Here is a 21,561-nt window from a genome sequence, read left to right on the forward strand (position 1 = left end):
TCAGCTGAGAGTGGGAATTTAACAGAAATCAGATAGCTATTGATCTCCTTCCGGCGATCCCGTCCACTAGTTCTCAATGTGAAGCCAGCAATGTTATTTAATTTTGAATAGTAAGAATGGAACGCCAACTATTTTCCCCATATTAAATGGGAATGTCCACAATCGTCTTTAATCAATTGGATGAATGAGCTAAATTTGAGATCCTAGGGATCGATCCAACATCTTTCCTGGTTTATTGCCCCATTGGAAGAAGTGGCTGGCATTTCCGATAAGAAAGTGTAAGTTTATTGGTTAGCAAAATATTCATTGCTGTCCTCGTCTCCACCAATTCTATATACAGCTGCTTAGATAAAGAGGACTTGTGGACAGTTTCCAGATATTTAATATTTTGCAGGAGGATATGAATTTGTGCTATCTTTTGCTTTTTCATAAAAGCTCCAAGTTGAATGCATTTACCCTGGATAACACATTTGTGTGCTTCCCATTCTGAGATTTTGGAGATGTCACGAATGTCACTGATCGTAATATATTGTTCGAGAGAGGATTCCAGTTGGCATCTACAATAACTATCCCGAAACAAACATTCATTGAGTCTCCAAGTCCACTGGCGGTATACCGGGTGTGTAGGCCAATAGTAGAAAGGCAGGAGCATGCTCAGACCAGGTTGCCAAGTGAATCCCCGCCTCCTGCAGAAGGCGTAAGTGTCTTTGAGCAATAAAAATATAGTCTATCCTAGAGTATACATTCTATGAATGAGAAAAATAAGTGTAATCCCGAAAAGTAGGCTGGAGGAGTAAACAAGCTGGTGTTCATGAAAGGCGCATCTTATCTGATGGTGCTTTCTCTCAGGAAATCTAGGACCACCTGACGAGGAGTCATGAAGTAGATCTAGGGTCCAGTTCAGGTCTCCACCAAGAATGGTGATGCCTTCAAGTAGAAGGTCTGCGCTTTCTAATACCTTAGAATAGTGGCAGGTTGACCCTAGTTTGGGGCATAAATATTAATAATGGAAAACTGGTAATTAAAAATTTTACACTTAACCAAAAGACCTCTACCAACATCTAATATATGGGTTGTAATCTCTGTCAAATGAAGGTGGCGGGCATTAATTGAGCAGATACGTAGTATATCTATCGGGGAAGTCATCCTGAGTTTATATGAGAAAGCAGGCCCCATCTATTGCTATATTGCCAGAATTGAGGAAAAAGACCTGGACCTCCTAAGGTGGGGAAGAAGGGAAAAGGGAAGACAAATATAGGATGAAAAGGAGGGACAGGGAGGAGTATAAAGACAAGAAAATGAAGAACATCAAATGTACATAGGTCAAGTAACCGTTTTCAGGACACATAACGACAATGGGTCATATGTATCCAGAAAAAGAAAGGTTATATTCACGCATGGTAGTAGTCACTGGGGGACAGTGACTAAGAAAGCCAGGAAATAATAGAATAAATCAACAAATATCTGATAAGCAATACATTATAAAACCAACACTATTATAAAACGTTAAGTATATTATAGTCATTTCGTTTTGAGGGGAAAAAAAGCATCACAGCAGAAATATTGGGAGTCAGTGTGACCAAATAGATCTCACCCCACAACAGAGGAAACCACTGTTCCATATCTCCATGTTCAAGCAGTTGTAGAAGTTATCTTTCTATAGGAAGAAAGGGTAGTCACCTCTGTGGGAAAGAGAGATATTAGAGAAGAGGAGGGGGAATGAGACAGTCATGGAACTGAAGAAGGATATGGGCTCCTCTCACATCTCATTCTACTCCTAGAACTGTATACCATTGTACTTCTCGAAGGCACACAGTTCAACATTCATGTAGCATTTTTCTTATTACCAAGAGCTGAGTTTTCTACATTGTGAGGAAAGGATACCTCATATCCTCATTAGAGCAGCACCTAATCTTCAACATTAGAAGAGAGCACAAAGGTTTTCCCATTTTTTTCTGATTTATGATGCCCACTGGTTTAATGTGCATTTCCTTGAAAATAGAAGAAATATGATAAAGAAATTTCAGATAATTAGTGTTTCACTGTACTTTCATAATATTCATAATAGTGGATCTGAGGTTTACAAATATTGAAGTAGTGAATGCAGGCCCGGCGCTCCCATAAGGCAAGGTTAGGCAATTGCCTAGGGCGCCGGGCTCTGCAGGGCGCTTCGAAATAAAAAAAAAATGGAAATCCACGGGGAGGAGAGGAGGGAAGGGGCTATGAATCTTACCTGCATGAAGCTGCTCCTCTCTGCTCTGTCTTCTCCCCTCCGCTCACTGATAGTGACAGGCCGTGATGATGTCATCATCACGGCCCGACAGTGTCTGTGAGTGGAGGGAAGAAGACAGAGCAGAGAGGAGCAGCTTCATGCAGGTAAGTTAAAGAAAGACGTGGGGAGGGGAGCTGAGGCGATTTTTAAGGGGGGGGCGGCAATTTTTAAGGGGGGGGGGGCGGAGATTTTTAAAGGGGGGGGGGCGACGATTTTCACACTGTGCCTAGGGCGCCAAGGACCCTAGCACCGGCGCTGAGTGAATGAGACCAATAGATAGGGTAATAGGTTTCAGACTCTTTGAAGGAGGGAGAGCTTCTGGATCTGTAATTTGAAAACATTACATCCATAAGGTCTCAATGACATATTTTAATTAAATAATGTCTCATGTTAGGATTCTATATATTTTTATATGCTTATGCATCCAAAAGAATGTGGGTTAGTGATCTTTAAAAGAATGTGGGTTAGTGATCTTTAAGTAGTAATTTTCTGTAATGTTTCCATTTATGGTGGTGTATATATGGTAAGAAACACTTAAGTAGGAATACAGCATGCAAGTATTTAGTAATGTGCAGTTTAAGGCATAGCATTTATAATTCATTATATTTATATATTTTTTATACAGATGTTTGTTTATGGGAGATTATGGCAGAATCTATGATAAATGCTTGAATAGTTTATAAGATATATGTATAGGTTTTATTTGCAGTTTACTCCCATTTTCATCTGATTTGGCAAATGGTAATTGATCATTAGACAGATGAATGGATAGGGAGATATTTGCAATGCACACCCTTCTACAATCTGTGCCTTCGAGGAAATCACAGAGCAGGTGGAGAAATGCGTCAGTCTTGGTGGTGCAGTGCAAATGGCATCACACTGTTTTATACATTCTAATATTTTTCTGAATATGTAATGTGAAAAGAAGTAATTCTGAGCACTGACGTATTGAATCTATTGTGCTTACAGAGCATAGACTGTAGAAGATGATACTGATTTACACAGTGACACATTTTAGCAAACTTGCTCTCTGAGCTTATTGGAGGATGTCTATGTGGAATTGTTTTTATAAATTTTATTAATGGGATCCCATTAATGAGATGTATTGAATTGGAAGCGCTCCTTCTATACCACAATACAATCTAATCTGTTGTAAGTGAATGTTTATACACTATTACCTGGGGTCAGAGGATACATATTGTAACTTTCTAAACTAAGCCGTTGAATGAAGATAAATATACCAGAGAATTGGGACAGAAGTATGTCTGAGAGGTTCAATGTAAATAAAAATATCACAAAAAATGAAAATATATTTGGGTTTTGAGAATGACACCAATATTATTAAAGGCTACTGCTATTTTTTAGTGGGACTCTTTTGACATCAAGCACAGTATGTAAGAAGTCAATTGCTTTTATTTGATACAGTTATGTGGCATATTGGGGATTTCAAGTTTTCAGAAAGTGAATTACTGTTGTGTTTTATTGAGGAGAAAAGCTGTATATTGATTCAGGATTCCACTGCAGGACTGTATATTTTCCTTTTTGGATTATATAAAGCTTGGTGGCTTATACTGAATATTGGATAAAGAATAAATATTTAGACAACTGAATATAGCATTGCCTTTGATTTCCTGCAAACACATTTCTTTTTACTGGTTTATTGAACATGCTTTTAGACAGGGACAAATAATGCTTTTTTGATGGCAATTGCATGTGAATATATAAGATCATGACCAACAGAACTGTTATTATTATCCTTACCGGATTGATTTTATTTTAATATTAATGTGTATGTTTGTTAATTTAATGTTATAGAAATATTGATTTGATTTAAATAAATTGGTTTATTTGACAGTATTATATATTGTGCAGGTGATTATATCCAATGACTAGTATTCGGCCACCTCTTAAACAACTTTATAAGTTGTTTGTCTTGGTTTGCACTAATAATAGTACAAACTCTGTTGCAGGTGAATTGAGTAATTAAGTGAGTAAGGGTACATTTGTTAAAGTCAATAAGCTGTATGATAACAGTTATTATAGCTGGGCTCAAACCCAATGACTTTAGCAAGTAAAATGGTATTATTTTACCTTATGGGCTTTTTAAGTGAATTCAGCAAGAATCAAATTTCAAAATGTGTACTGTTTAATTGCTCATATGATTTTTCCTTACCTGGCTTTTGACACAGGGATGGATATACATACATAATTTATGTCATAGCTGGAGGTGAGGATATTGGAGCAGTAATTTACTTTTACTACTGGTTAAAACAAAAAGAAAATTTAAAAAAACGTAGTAGGTAACAGTCAATATTTCTACAGTAGAGATGCTCACTGACCCCCGTGAACTGGTTTTGGTTTTGGATCTGGATTAGCTTTGCGTTTTGGTGTTGGTTTTGGTTTTGGATTTTTTAGAAAAAATCCTAAAATATGCTAAAATCACATAATTTTGCTCTTTTTTTTGTTCCTACATTATTATTAACCTCAATAACACTCATTTCAAGTCATTTGCAGTCAATTTTGACTACCTCACAGATCACAATATTATTTTCATACACTTTCAGACAAATACTGCAGCGACCTGGCTAGATGGTAAGCGACAGAGCAATGACACAAACACACGGCAGTACCTAGCACATCTAGGACACATTGGCACACAGCAGTGGCAGAAAAGAAAAATGGTGCAAGATGGAATTGTCCTTGGACCCTCCCTCCCACCCACGCACCGTTATGTTGGATCTTAAAAAGGAATCCAAAAATCGCAACATCCGAGATCTGATGACGTTTTGCCTCATTTTCAAATGTGAAAAAGCGCGAAAGTACCGAGCCGGCTCGACTCGGTACTTGGATCAGCTAAGTTCGGGTATGTTTGGTTCTCGGGGAACTGAGCCTGAGCAAGGGAAGTTTCACTGGTGTGTCTAGTTTTGTGGAGCAAATCACTGACATTCAGAGAACCTAGAATGCATGCAACCCTACATGCGCGCTTTTACGAGCTCTCTTTGTGGGCATGAGCAATGCAAATTTTCATAATTTTCGCTAGGCAAAGTGTTGTAGGTTCAACTCAGCAGCAGGCCCTTTGTCTCTTATTTACACACACAGTTCAATAATGCTAAAATGTATTTCTAAGAATAGAATATTCCTTTTTGTATTTGTCATAAAACTAGTAGTAGCATAAAAAAGAAAATGTGTGCTCATCTCTATTAAAATACAGAGTAAAACTGAAACTGTTTTTGCAGGAATTGCAGTGGGTAATTATACATTGCATTACTTATAGATATTAATTATAGTAAACTGAGGGGCCTAAGGCAGGCTGTTTGCAAGCGTATATAATTGCCATGCTGAGAATCAACTACTCCCTGTGTGTCTGTGTTTTTCTATGATTGCGCTCATAATATGAAGCTAAAGTTCAAACTTAGTTTGTGTATGATGTTGTACTGTGCACAACAAATTATAGCTCTGTTTCTGTATTATGAGATACTAGAGCCCACAAGGACTACATCTACTCCTCAGTGAGATGATGTTATCAGAGCTTAACAAGTATATTATTGCGTCTATTAATCACAGGGAATGCATCTACTCACATTGAAAAAAACACAGACATTGTAAATTCAAGGAGGCTTCTAATGCAGAATGATTTGATAAGAATAACAAATAACAAAAATTTCCTTGGCAATCATTTATACTTTTATTCATTTTACACTTCTTAGCAAACTTAAATGCACATACATTTTGGGTCTAATTTAAAGTTGGATATATACGTCTGTTTTTTTCCATATGATAATGATTTCTGTATTATGAACATACACTAAAATGCATATGTCCGTATGAATGCGTGTTGTTGGTTTGCAACTTTTTATGCCTGGAGAGGCAGGATGGGACATGTAGGGTGGGCTGTGTTCCGTAATGTCATATAGTCATAATTGTAACATAAACAGACATGGTCGCAGGCACGGATACTATTTTTAAATGGTGAAGCGCTTATTGGTGATGGAAGGCTGGTGCATCGATGCGCAGTGATCATACTGACTATCAGCAGCACTCTCTGGTTGGTTGATTGTGTTATTATTAACCCCTCCAGCTGTACTTAACTTATTAACATTGTGGTTATAGTATCTTTAGTCGCTTACTACTATTTACATTTCCATTTGGACTTTTGTTTGGATTTTTAAAGGGGAAAAACAGATGTTTGCATTTAATTCAATTTAGTTTGTATTTATATTTTATAGTTTTGTTTCTATTTAATTACATTTTATATTGAAAATGTTACTTTCTCATCAATAGCTGCCAAGACACTATTCCTTTTTTTATATAACACTTCATATTATTATAATAGTTTGTACAAATATGGTAGTGTTACCTTATCATTTACTATTCACACTGTCAAGCCACCTTTCTGCTATTCCTCTACACAATTGTGGGATATAAGTAAACAGAAATATGTCTTGAGCAAAGCCTACTGTTTTTGACCTGGCGGCATTTTGAGATACATCCATCATGAATTCATGTAAATATGCTTTCTTATTTGCATTTTTTCCCCACTGTGCATTCTGACCACATATGCGTCCACCTCTAGATGAGCCCCTTTGTTTTGTATAGACATGCATTTGGCATATTATGTTTACACCAAGTATTTTATCTTGCAATTTTGTTGTTACTTTTATATACTGCTTACTTTATTTAAATTTATTTGGTTTTTACTGAACAAAATATGTACACAGATGATCTGTAAAACACCCCAGAGTCACTGTAAGCCAGTAACACTGACATTTATTAGCCTTTCCTTTGATGTAGGGGGTTTGGACAACATCATGGTGGTGTTATCTGAGTCTGTTTTAACATGCAGTAGGTACTTGATGTAGGAAATAATGAGTTTGGATGCAGAAATCAAGTGTACCAACTCACGCCAAGAGAACACAGTTTTATGCAGGAATACAGATCTATGCAGGAATACATAGTCCCCCTTCTTTTATCATTGTACTCCTTTATGTACAGAAATATGCCAGGTTTTCTCTCTAAAGACAGTCACAATGCTAGTTGCTTACAGCAATTGACAAAGTAGAGGGTGAGGGCTCTCTTCTTGGCAAAAACTGTGGGAAAAATATTGAGTATTCTAAAAACTCTAGTACTATTCTTCCCAGGCTGCTCTACATATACATTTAATGTGAGGAGATAAACGTGGTGAAAGATTGTCGTGGTATTAAATATAAATGTCTAAATTCTACCTGGGATTAGCACTAAGACAGGAGGATGAAGTATAAAAATGTTTGGAATCTTTCTATAACAGACAATTTACAAGTATACAAGGGTAAGGGACAGCATGGAAACCTTTGAGGAAGACATTCACTTTATCTACATGCTAAGCTGTAGCATATTACATAGTTTAAAAGGACTGGGTTATAGAAAGGAAGTGCAGGAACTGGATATGAAATTACTTTATTTCCTCAAATTACCCAGTTTTCGCTTTCTGGTTTTCAGGCCAAGATAACCTTCTTCAAAAATTTACCCATCAATAGTGACCTGAGTTTGAAGTGTCTAGCTGTACAGATGTATCAGAATTTCCTGCTGTTTATAGTTCACCATGGGATTAAGTGTTGTGCAAATTAATGTGGGTATGTTGAGTATAATACAGCTAAGCAAATCACAAATCTATATTATCCATTTTCCTCTTATTCTGTCTTGTACCAGTCACTACAATATATTCTACTTTATCATTACTCAATTTAGCATATTTTATGGCTTATATTGACTAGGACAGTGTGGGGCTATGGATCCTGTTTTTGTAATAGGTGGCAATTTTGTGTCTGTGAAGCATTTAATTGCATTGCATGGAGTGCACCTGGAAATGCGTTTCTCTTGAGGTTGCATTAAAAATATAGGACAAGACACACGTTCCACCATGTCTGAGCTGGTGCCAAATTAAAATCCTTCTGAGGAGTGGAATAGCCACATTTTATCTTGCTACAATAATCAACTCATTAATCATTATGCTTCATAAAGGACCTCAATCATATAATTTTTCTTTTAATTTCACCCCTTTAAAAATGAAAGTGCCTGCTTAAAAATAACATTAGATTACTCTGTCCTTAATGCCAATAATTAAATCCTGTGAACAATATTCAGACAATATGTATTGTTTTTTTAACCAATTGAACGTAACTGTTGGGACATTCTGATTTGAAAAAAAACTCACATAATATACAGTTTGCCTGGAAACATTTCTGTAATACAATACATAGCCTGCTCAGAAAATTGTGTTATTAAAAAAATAAAGGTTAAATTAGTTCTGCAAAACATTAATCCTATATTCCATTGCATTATTTCTTTTTTCATTTTAAGAAACCACAACTGGGTGAGCTTATCCATTCTCAGCTCTAACCAACTGTTTACTGTACTGTGAATTCCTTCTTACACATCATAATGGAAATGAGCAGAAGTGGTTGATAGCTCAGAAAAGCAATTTTTTTTTCCCAGTAGGGAATGAAATAATCACTACAATTTTATACCGAATAGGAGCCGGTGATTTTCACATGTTAAAATATGAATTATTTATCTGTTGCTTAACTGATTAATGCTTTCCATTTGTTTTCTGCTTGCTCCTAATAAACAGGTAAATTGATAATTTTAACTCTGACTGCGCCAAATAGGAACTTGTTAATCTCTGGTTTATAATGAAGTTCATAATGATTTAGAGCCTTGAAGGTCCTCAGCTTTCATTTTCTATTTCCAATTGAGTCACTGACTATTGAGCACAGTGGTAGAGTAGGTATCTCAAGGGGAATAACAACAAAAAGCTTTGGTGAAAAAAAATATTGTAAATATTTAAGCTTGTTCTCAATTGATGTGTGTAAAGCCAAGGCCTAGCTTGTATTTTCACCAAACAGTATGAGAACTTCTGATAATGCTACCAAAATAAAGGAAAATAACATATTTAAATCACTATTAATATATTTCTGCTCTGAGACACAGGTACAGTATATTTGTTGTTTATGGAGATAAACATAATGAAATGAAGGAACAATTAATACCATTATTGCCTTAAAAGTCAAATCATACTTGCCAACTCTCCCGGAATGTCCGGGAGACTCCCGCATTTTGCGAGAGTCTCCCGGACTCCCGGGCGAGTGTGGCAATCTCCCGAATTCTGCCCACTTCACTAGGAAGTATCCACTTCCTAGTGAAGTGGGCAGAATTAGATCCCAAACGCCGTGATTCCCGATGAATTGCGGCGTTTAGCCCCCCACTGTAAAATGGCGCAATTTGGGACATGATGTCACAGGGGGCGGGGCCGAAATGACGTGATTTTGGCCACCCCGCCCCCTCACGCCCCCCTCCACTGGCTTGCTCCCGGAAGGGAGCTGAAGAAAGTAGGTAAGTATGAGTCAAATCAGAAACCAATCCATGGCTGTAGTCCATCACATGGTTTTGTAACGGGAAACATGTCTACTGGAATATTAGGAGCAATCCTAAGACTACAAAGAAAAGAAGAAGCGGATCCCAATATAAATTTTGATGCTTTTCCAGGAATGTATGGGACTGCAGGGGCATATTAAGGTAAGTTAAAAGTATGTTTGCAATATGTTTTGCACTTTTCATTATGTTGAATCACATGCTTAAGTCATAGGTATTGGCAGTGGCTTCATATAGTTAATCAACTACAGAAGCAGTGAAGTGTAGTCTATGATACACACAGCAATGGACGTAACAATATAATTTACAAATGGCAAATGTAAATATAAGATAGACACAAACGCCTATTAATTTAAGTAATGTCTTTTTTATCCTTAATGCTTGGTACTTAGTACATGGTTTGTCTTTCTAATTTGGAGAACCATGCCTAATATATTACAAATGTGTCTTTCTCTTTATTGGTCCTAGTATTTCTCTCATTATTAGAAATCATACCCATGTAGCTTCTCTCTGCAGTAAATGACAGTTTTAACCTTCTCAGGTAAATTGTCCGTAGATGACAATTTGTGGTACTCTCTTTACTCTCAGCCAGTAGCTTCATGCAGCTCAAACTTGGCATACCACTAACAATCAGAAGCACTGTACATACAGTCATGGCCAATATTTTTGAGAATGATACAAGTATTGGTTTTCAAAAAGTTTGCTGCTTCAGTGTTTTTAAACCTTTTTGTCAGATGTTGCTATGGTATACTGAAGTAAATTTACAAGCACTTCATAAGTGTCAAAATCTTTTATTGACAAGTAAATTAAGTTTATGCAAAGAGTCAATATTTGCAGTGTTGATCCTTCTGCAATTCGCCATGGCATGCTGTCAATCAACTTTTGGTCCACATACTGCCTGATGGCCACTCATTCTTGCCTAATCAATTCTTGGAGTTTGTCAGAATTTGCAGGTTTTTGTTTGTCCACCCGTCTCTGGAGGATTGACCACAAGTTCCCAATGAGATTAAGGTCTGGGGAGTTTTCGGGCCATGGACCCAAAATTTTGATATTTTGATCCCAGTACCACTTAGTTTTCACTTTTGCTTTATGGCAAGGTGCTCCATCATGCTGGAAAAGGCATTGCTTGTCACTAATCTGTTCTTGGATGGTTGGGAGAAGCTGCTCTTGGAGGATGTTTGTTACAATTCTTTATTCATTGCTGTGTTCTTAGGCAAAATTATGAGTGAGCACACTCCCTTGGCTGAGAAATAACCCTACACATGAATGGTCTCAGGATGCTTTACTGTTGACATGACAGAGAAATGATGGTAGCGCTCTCCTTTCTTTCTCCGGACAAGCATTTTTCCAGATGCCCCAAGCAATCTGAAAGGGCATTCATCAGAGAAAATGACTTTACCCCAGGCCTCAGTAATCCATTCTATGTACCTTTTGCAGAATATCAATCTGTCCCTGATTTTTTCCTGGAGAGATGTGGCTTCTTTGCTGGCCTTCATGACACCAGGCCATCCACCAAAAGTCTTCGCCTCACTGTGTGTGCAGATGCCCTTACACCTGCCTGCTGCCATTCCTGAGCAAGCTCTCTACTGATGGTGCCCCGATCCCATAGTTGAATCAACTTTAGGAGAAGATCCTGGTGCTTGCTGGATGTTCTTGGGCACCCTGAAGCCTTCTTCACAACTATTGAACCTCTCTCCTTGAAGTTCTTGATGATCCGATAAATGGTTGATTTAGGTGCAATCTTACTAGCAGCAATATCCTTGCCTGTGAAGCCCGGGGGGGGGGGGAAACAATGAGTTCAGTTTTAGAGATCTTAATTTTGAGAAAGCAGGAGGACATCCAGGAGGAGATGGCAAAGAGGCAGTCGGATACACGAGAGAGGAGGATGGGGGAGAGATCGGGCGAGGAGGTGTAGAGTTGGATGTCATCGGCATAAAGGTGATACTGAAGACCGAAGGAGGAGATGAGAGCACCAAGGGAGGAGGTATAGAGCGAAAAGAGTAGAGGGTCGAGAACAGAGCCCTGAGGGACTCCTATAGGAAGAGGGGAAGGGGTGGAGGAGGAGCCAGACGTGGATACAGAGAAGGAGCGGTTAGTGAGATATGAGGTAAACCAGGCGAGGACAGACCCAGATAGGCCAAGAGAGAGAAGGGTTTGTAGCAGGAGGGGGTGGTCTACGGTGTCGAAGGCCGCAGAAAGGTCGAAAAGGATGAGTAGGGAGAAGTGACCCTTGGATTTGGCTAAAAGTAGATCATTGGTAACTTTGGCCAGGGCAGTTTCGGTGGAGTGGAGGGAGCAGAAACCAGATTGGAGAGGGTCGAGAAGGGAATAGTCTGAGAGGTGTCTGGTGAGGCGGCTGCAGACAATCCTCTCAAGTAGTTTAGAGGCAAAGGGGAGAAGTCATTGTTCAAAGGGGAGAACAATGATTTCAAGCACCACCCTCCTTTTAAAGCTTTCAGTCTGTTATTCTAACTCAATCAGCACGACAGAGTGATATCCAGTCTTGTCCTCGTCAACACTCTCACCTTTGTTAACGAGAGAATTACTGACTTGATGTCAGCTTGTACTTTTGTGGCAGGGCTGAAATGCAGTGGGAATGTTGCTTTTGAGATAAGGTTCATTGTCATGGCAAAGAGGATCTTTGAAATTAATTGCAATACATCTGATCACTCTTCATGATATTGTTGAATATATGCAAAGTGCCATAATAAAAACTAAGGCAGCATACTTTGTGAAAAATATTATTTGTGTCATTCTCAAAACTTTTAACAATGACTGTAAACAGCCTTATAGTGTTTAGTAGTGATGCTCCAAGTTACTGTAACAGGAGAATAATCCTGTTTATATGTATGACATTATCATGGGAAAATCCAATTATTATTATTTTTTTCTGGTTTTCAGAAGTTTGAGGATAATATGTTTCTAGATAATGTTTACCATATATCATAATTACAACAGCCTGACAAACAGGGCCCCTCACAATAACTGATCCAATGGCGAAAGTGGATAAATGTAACAATAAGATGATATTAGTATAAAGTACTCCTGGACTGCAGTCAGAATAATAACTAATGCTAATAACTTGAACTTCCATGCCAATGCTAAAGCAATAAAGAGCAAAAACAGCTAGATGTATCCTTTTGTCAATGTGTTTTACTGGTTGAATTCTTTTTTTTGTTTTGTTTTTTTGTATTTTTTCGTATGTACATTTCTCTTTTGTTATTGAAACCATTGCATTAATTGCAGTGACAGACTTCACATGGCAGCTATCCTAAACAAGTGATGAATGCATTTAACAAATGAAAGTACAGCCAATTAAGGACTAGATAGAACATATATTTCTCTCTGGTGTATATACATTGTTATATGTTAGTAAGGTGGACAGATTACCATCAATCATACTGCTTTTAGGTGAAAAAAGGTGATTGCTCTCTTCCCGTATCCTTACAATAGAGACAATTGCCATTTAATCAGTGTTTCGTTCTGTTTAATTGTTCACATTATTAGTATTTTATGAAGAACAAAGGAGTCAAACAAATGTTTTTGAAACATGCAAATTGCTTTATGTGGAATATTTTAGACTGCTCATGTAATTTCCTATTTAACTAATTTCCTGCCACACACAGAAACTACACTGTGTGTTTTGGGTGATGTTTAATGGTTAGTATGTGGACAGAAAGCTTAAAAACAGATGGTGTGAGAGGATTCCTGCATGTACACTCCATACCAGACTAACATATATATATATAATAATTAATACATAACCAATATTGTCATAGCAGCTGTCCATTAAGCCCATTTAAGGCACATTTGGGTGTGGCTCACAAGCCAGCCCTTGCTAGATGTAAACCCCTAAACCGGGGAGGTGAGTGCATCTGATTTTATCTCGATTTTAATGGTGTTTAAAGCATATAGGTCAGTGTAGGACCTGTATATAATGTGGTGCCCTTGACGCTGGGATGCAGGCTTAAATGTTTTGATCAAAATATGAACTAATACCTCATGTTTTCATTTTGGTAGACACACACAGATATGCAGTGTAAAGGGTAAGCGCTGACAACTGTCTTTTTGTTTTATAACCAATATTAAACCTGCATTAGATATAATAAAATACTAAAAGCAAATAATAACAAATGAAACAGTTTGGCTATTTGTACCAGCTTAATGTAAGAATATGCTCAGTAAATACCTAGTATAAGGCAGCAGTTGTAGAATAAGTAACGTTGGAGAAATTTCAAGGAGTGATTACAGTCAAACATAATCTGTTCCATGACATAAACGAGCAAAGTGTCATTAAATAGGTTATGTAAATTTCAATTAATTAATATGCAGGAACAATAAACTAACTCCAAATGGTACCCAGACAACAAACTGCACCATGGATATAGTCCACACTAGGGAGATTTAGGGGTATATTTACTAAACTGCAGGCTTGAAAAAGTGGAGATTCTAGTCATCATTTATTTAGTACATTCTACAAAATGACATATAGAATCTGATTGGTTGCTATAGGCAACATCTCCACTATGTACACAGACAATAAGTGCAGAGGTTTTTATTGGCTCAGGGTTCAGGTCAGTCCAGTAAAATGCAAATCATAGTTCAGTTCAAAGTTCTTACCAACCGATTTGCATTCTAAACAAAATGTCATTTTGAGCATTCATCCTTTATCTTCCATAACTAGCGATCGCAAGAAGTGATCGCTTTGCCGATTATAGTGGATTCATCATGGTAATGTAAAGATCAAAATTACATTAAACATGATACATTTCCTATATCCTGAGCCTTAGATGCCTTTAATATATTATCATTTATCATTTATGTATAAATAATCTCTAATACATTTTACTAATAATTAAATGTTGACTGAAACCTTAATAAATGTATATTATTTACAAGTGTAAGTGTGAATGTAAATGTGTGTGTTATTAATCCGCACGGTAAAACAATATTAATTTTAATCAATCTAGTTTACTTCATCCAATTATTTGACTTCACAGGCCACCCAACACTCTCACCCTAAAATTTTATTGCAGGGTCTCAGCAGTACATTTCATTTTTTCTGTAATCATGTGTCCTTAGTATGACCACACTGTCTGTGGATATCAGTCAGGTTACCATAAAAGAGAGTCTAAATTCTAGAAACCATTTTCTTTTCCATATACCTTTGGAGATCTGAGTTAACCTTGTGTATGTCCTTCACCCACATATGTAATACATTATCTGGAAGGATACAAGGTACAATAAAATATTTAACATCAATATAGAATATTCTGTTAAAGTTCTTTATGCCTAATATGTCCATCTGTCCAATGTATGTCTTATAGCTTATGTGACATTTAAATAATACATTTTTAAAAATAACATCATCCTATGTCTGTTAACATAATCTCATTTTTGATCTCCTTCAACCTTTGTAGTTAAATACACTTTAATAATATCAACAGGTTTTTCATCAACACTGTGGGGCGGGCTACTGTCTATTCACTCTGTCCAGTCTCCCAATACTCAAGTTTCTTTGTACGTGAAACAGTGATCGATCTGCCAAATATTGGGAGACTTTAAACTAAAGGACCTACTTGTATTACCTTCCCTCTACTGGCCTCCCACCCCATAATTCGAGTACCTTAGAAATATTTAGTGGAAAGAGAACTAGTCATATCTATTATAGTCCCTGAGGCATGTGGGAGTACACCCAGAATCCAGTTTGGTCTAAAACCTTATCCACCAAAGAATGATTATTGTTCTCATGGATGCCTGCTCAAGTCCACATTATTACTGGACTGGCATCACTGGATGCACCTCTCTTAAACTATGGGGTCACAGTACTTGCAGACACAATACTCTTGAGAGTCACATCAGAAAAGTCATAGCGCACAAGGTGTATCCTAAATATAGATCCTTATATGAGTGTTAAATAGACCCACTCATATCTCAGAGTTCTTGAATACAGAGGAACTACTGAGTGGTGCACCCTAACACTGGAAGATACTATAAAGAAAACAAAGAAAAGGACAGTTCGCTCTACATTTTGATATAAGCAATTACTCAGGGGTCAATTTATCACAATTGTATCCATAGATTAAGATCCCCTGTCCCATATTTATTGTAATAGATTTTGGACAGGACTATGGAGCTATTGTAGTGGAACTGCAATTTTAATTCACGTTGCATACCTTGGTTTTTAATATGTCGCTAACCTTTCTATTCTTATAGGAATACACAAAATAATAAAAGGTATGTTTTACTTTCTATTAATTATTCATCTATAGATCCAGAGTGCCCCTTTTTGTTGTCATGTCTTTTTCTTTGTTTTCTTTACAATACTCTTGAGACAATATCCCCTCATACTGTATCCGAGCTCCAAGGATAGCAAAACTTTTCTTTACCCCTGAACCGATTGTGCTACCAACTTCTCTTTCATTCCCACCTCCACATAAGTTAAATACTGACTGTTTTTTCATGTAGCACACAAATATCAACTTTAAATTTCAGTGTACAAATAAGCTATCAAGTATTTGTGTGCTACATGAAAAAACAGTCAGTATTAAACTTATGTGTAAAACAGAATGCTAATTTGCACCCCTTGCATTGTAACATGGTTTTGTCCAGGAGACTGAAATAAGAAGTTTCTTCAGTTAAGATCCTTAATGAATCAGGCCCTACATGTGTACACCAGTATATACTTGAGAATCCTTCAAGGTTGCAATTGGATGAAGTTGATTTGTTTTACCTGGAAAAAGTCCATCTGTAGGAGGGGTATGGGATGGCTCTATTGGTTTTGTCTCCCTGACATTTTCCCTCAATCAAGTAAGACAGGACATTGCCTTCTTACTAGCTTGAGTTGAAAAGTCTGGTGCACACCAGTATGCTCTTACGAGCTTGCACATACCTTCTTTACCCAGATGAGTCAGACCAGGTGCTAACTCAGCTTGGCCTGGAAGATAAACTCTGGGAGCTATGGGCCTACCTCGTCCATCTCTCCAGAGTCCAGAGGTCTCCTGACCACATCCCTTCGCCTCCCAGACCGCATTTTCCTGCAGGGAACACAAACCTTACATTTTAACTAATTCTTGTGTTATCATTTAGGAAAAAAAAATTCATTTGTCAGTTTTCATATTTAAACCTGCTTCCCACTTGACAGCTTCGTCTGCCCTGTTATTAAAGTCATGCAGGCTTTAAATTAAAAAACAGCTACTTCATTTGGTTACTGTGTCACTGTCAGAAGTCCTTTATGTAATGTGAGTGTGCTACTCATGTCCTGCTATTGTCAAAAAAGTTCCTCTGTCACCTCAATGTCGCCCCCTATCCTAGAACAGTAATCAAAACCAATGTATATCAACTGATTTACCCTGTGCCAACTCACATGCCATTCTCAATCCCACAAGTTCAGCTACTTGGCTAAGTGAGGAGGGCAAAGGGGTCAATTTTTATAGCACCGTCGGCCTTTATAACAATATCCAGTACATGTCTGTCTGACTGAAAAAATATAAAAACATGAAAATTTTCCATTTTCTAAAGGGTTGTCACTTATGTCAGGTCTTGTAGCAAAAGTCTTATTCAAATGTTACACACAGAGAATCATATCTGTATATCTGCCTAATTCACCTTCAGCTAGTCTCCTGTCTCCTTCCTTCCACCCTTTGTGCATCTAGAGGCACATTTTGTACACTTTGCTCAGGAGACAAAAGGGCAGATGCCACATGCAGTCTATAAAACTTGAATCATATTTCCACAAAAAAACTCCTGCTTAAAATCAGCAGCTTCTATAAGTATAAAAACCTGGGGAGGGCTGGCAGACTTTAGCCCGTGGGGGCAAACACACTGCACTGGCCCATAAGTAGCGGCCCATCCTTAAAGGTTGGTTTTTGGTATTTATCTATATAAAAAGTGTCTATTTTAGTGTTGCTTAATCCATATATATTTTTATGCCCAGGCCCAGAGCTGGATTAAGGCTCTGGGGGGCCTGGGCACTTCAGACAGGGTAACCCCCTATGATGTAACATGGTTATCATTTTAGACAAATGCACAGGCAATACTATGTGCGCTACTGTTAGGTGCTCAAAGTTCTGCCTTCACGAGCAGTACACGGTGAAGCAGGACATACTTCCCAACTGTCCTAAGCAAAACAGTCACCCAAATTCAGGGACTGTCCCACCAGATTCAAGACAGTTGGCAGACTGTCCTGCTCTCTCCTACCTGTTCTTGTCACTTTCACCACTTGTGGCTGCTGGTTATTTTAGCTCATTTGCTGGTTGTCTGGATCCTGGAATATTGGAGGCCCTATTTGGAAAAAAAATGGGTACATAAAATTTAGAAAACTCCTACCAGTCAAAGTGTTAAATCAATAGCACCCACATTTATAATTAGGCCTCTCTCGATCCGCCACATTAAAATAATATTCACATTTGCTAAATAGATCTATTTCACCCCAACCAGCCCTGACATTAAAATGATAGCAAATACTTTTAATAAATAGACTTATTTCCGTCCAACCAGCCCCAGAATTAAATTAATAGTAATCCCATTTAATATATAAACCTATTTCCCTCCCTCCAAACAGCCCCAGCATTAAATGAAATAGCATTTATGTTTAATATAACCATTTCCCAAAACCATTCACGACATTAAATACTTCATATTCACATTTAATAAATAGCCCTCCTCCACAAAATCAGCCCGATATTCAATTAATAGTCCCAAACCACCCCAGTATTATGTTCCGTCACCTCACCTTAAATTAATAGGCCCCACTATTAAATTAAACAGACTGTGTCCACACACACATACTCTACATTAACAGTCTGTGCCCACACAGTATATTAACAGTATGTGCCCACACATACACTACATTAACAGACTGTGCCCACACACACACTACATTAACAGACTGTTCCCACACACTACATTAACAGACTGTGCCCACACACACACACACACACACACACACACACACTATATTAACATAACAGACACACTCACTCACTCTGTATTACCATAACACATACACTCTATATTAACATAACACACACACACTCTATATTAACATAACACACACACACACACATACATACACTCTAGATTAGCGTGACACACACACACACACACACTGTATTAACATAACACACACATAATAATAACATAATAATCTGCGCCGCACGCTCTCTGCAGCACTTCACACATGGGACGGCACCTGTCATGTGGTGCAAGTCCCATATGACACCAGGGCTCTCAGTGATAGGTCAAATGTTTGGCCTATCACTGAGCGGGAGTAGGGACGGATCAGAAGGATCTTACCCCTGTGGGTGAGACAATATCTCAATATCTCAAGTATTGGACTTTGTCTGACATGGCTGTGATCCATTCCTTTTGCAACTTCATGTCCTGTTACCGAGAAATGAATGAAAAAATATTTAATTTCAAACACTGATGATATAAATAAATCAAGTTACAGCAAAACTATTTTTCATACTGCACCCCTTTTTTGGTTGAAAATAATTGAAGACAGTCACGCCAGGCCTGTGTCCTGATATTGAGGTTGCCTATAACACTTTGGGACAGTGTGCACGTATTTTGTACCTCTTTATAAGAAAAGAACGAGATACTGACAGCAATGTAAAGAATGGGAGATAATACACCAAAGAATAATAATAATTAAATGATTTGCAGAAAATATAAAAGCAGAAAAGGAGATTTACAGCAGGATGACAGCTGGATTGGACACTACAGGTAATTGGCTCTCTATGACCCCTCCCCCATTCTTATTATATTCAACAAGTCATTACATCACCCATCCAATCCAGTGTCGTCCATCATTCCTACTATTAAAGTCATTTTATTGCTTACCAATAAAACATTGTCCAATTCGATTGTTGTGGTTCCAAAGCACAAAAATATTTAATTACATAATATAGCAGGATTTTACAGCAAGCCATTGTTACACATTAAATATGTTAAAATAAAGCAGGAAAGTATAAAAGCATCAAATAATTTACATCTTCCTTATAGTGTTCATTCAGGTTCAGTGAATACAGCCATGCTCTCACGTTGCCAGGATCAAAGACAGCCAGAACAAAAGCCAGCATGCTTGTATATAGTGTACAGATAACACTTAGTGAGGTCTTCATTGGTCCAGGGTTAATGATCTTCCAGTTCCTTGCAAGTTATATGTCAGTTTATTTGATCCTTACAAAGGTTGAGGGGCAACTCCCCCCAACCCATTGTTCACAAGTTTTGACTCTGAATGACTAGTTCAAACTGACCCACACAAAAGTACTTTTGAGCATTAATCTCATATTACTTGTATCTTGCGATCGATAAATGCGATCGCTACACTGTACACACCGGGTTAATGCTGGTGAAATAAGCTTTAATATAAGACCAAACTATTTACCTTTTAAAACACCTAAACCATAAATACCTTTACTACAGTAATATATATGCATAAATAAACAATTGAATACATTTTACTAATAAATAAATGTAGATTGGAACCTTAATAAATATGAACTATATATAAGTGAATGTGTTAGCGTAACTGTATGTGTGCTTTATTTATCGTGCGATTGCGTCATTACACGTGGCATACTGAGTGAAATTTCACGGTAAAACAATATTAATCAATATACTTTCATCCAATTATTCAACTTTGACACTATGGAACCCAGTATCTCTGATCACAATTACCATACAACCTGTGATGGACTTGTGGCTATAGTAGAGAAGTGCAAAATTAACCCTTATGATGCATACTCTGTATCTCCCATGTGTGTCTTTCTGGAATACATAAAACAACATTAGAAGCAGAGTATATACACACTTCATTTTAAATAATATATCTCAGCCAAATAAGTTATTATGAGCCAATCCAGAAGAAGAAAGTGTGTTACAATGACCCAATGTTAACTTGTCTTTTAAGGGAAAATTTTGCATTTCTCCTGCAATCCCCATAATTGCTAAATATATTTCTCTGGCTGTCCTTCTCTAAAGAAGAGAAAAAAACAAAACAAAGTTAGTATCAGAAAACAAACAAAACATTTTCATTCTTTCTTTCAATCCTTATCATCAACCAACAACAGGAAAACAAACACAAAACAACAGAAAACAAAAAAACTCAGACTGCATCCATTCACTAGTGGCAACTGTTTTTTATTTCAAATAACTTTCTAGCAACTGTTATCTCTAGTCTTTTGTATCATTCTAACACTATAGCCTTATTGCAGCCAGGGTCTATTAGCTAAAACCATTTGTCTCTACACAAAGGATATTTCTCATCTACTAATAGCACATACATATGAATTCTTCTTATTATTTTTTTTTCCTTTTTAGGATTTTTGAAACTAAGCCATTACAGGGACACAACTAATTTATTTTACTAATTATAATACATGATACACTTCTTTTCCCTGGCTGCACTTTAGTAATTATCCACATAAGGTGAGGAATGTCACTTTACATATTGCCAATAAATGGAATAAAAGCCTCTCTCCAGACTGTTTGAAAAACTGCTTTCACTGGATTCAATTACTGCCCTTTTTTTCTAACTGTACTTCTATTGCATGTTTTTTTTTTCTAGATTCAATCACACAAGCATAAACAGACACAAAAGAAAAATACATTTAAGTTACTCATCTTTTAACCTGAATAGTTACACACCTAATACAGAATATCAGTTACATTTGCTATTTTTATAAGTTTTTATTTTTTATTCCGTTTATACTTTTCCCGCATGCGCTCGATTTGCTGTTTTCCGCTATTCATGCTATCCTGCCACATTCTCCCTTAAAGTTGCCACAGTTTTAAACAGTCAGCTTAATTAAGTTTTCACAAATATTTTTACCTCTAATGGTACTCAGTACCTCTTAATCAACATTACCAACCAT

Source organism: Mixophyes fleayi, chromosome 3, assembly GCF_038048845.1.
Source record: "Mixophyes fleayi isolate aMixFle1 chromosome 3, aMixFle1.hap1, whole genome shotgun sequence".
NCBI classification, from domain to species: domain Eukaryota; kingdom Metazoa; phylum Chordata; class Amphibia; order Anura; family Limnodynastidae; genus Mixophyes; species Mixophyes fleayi.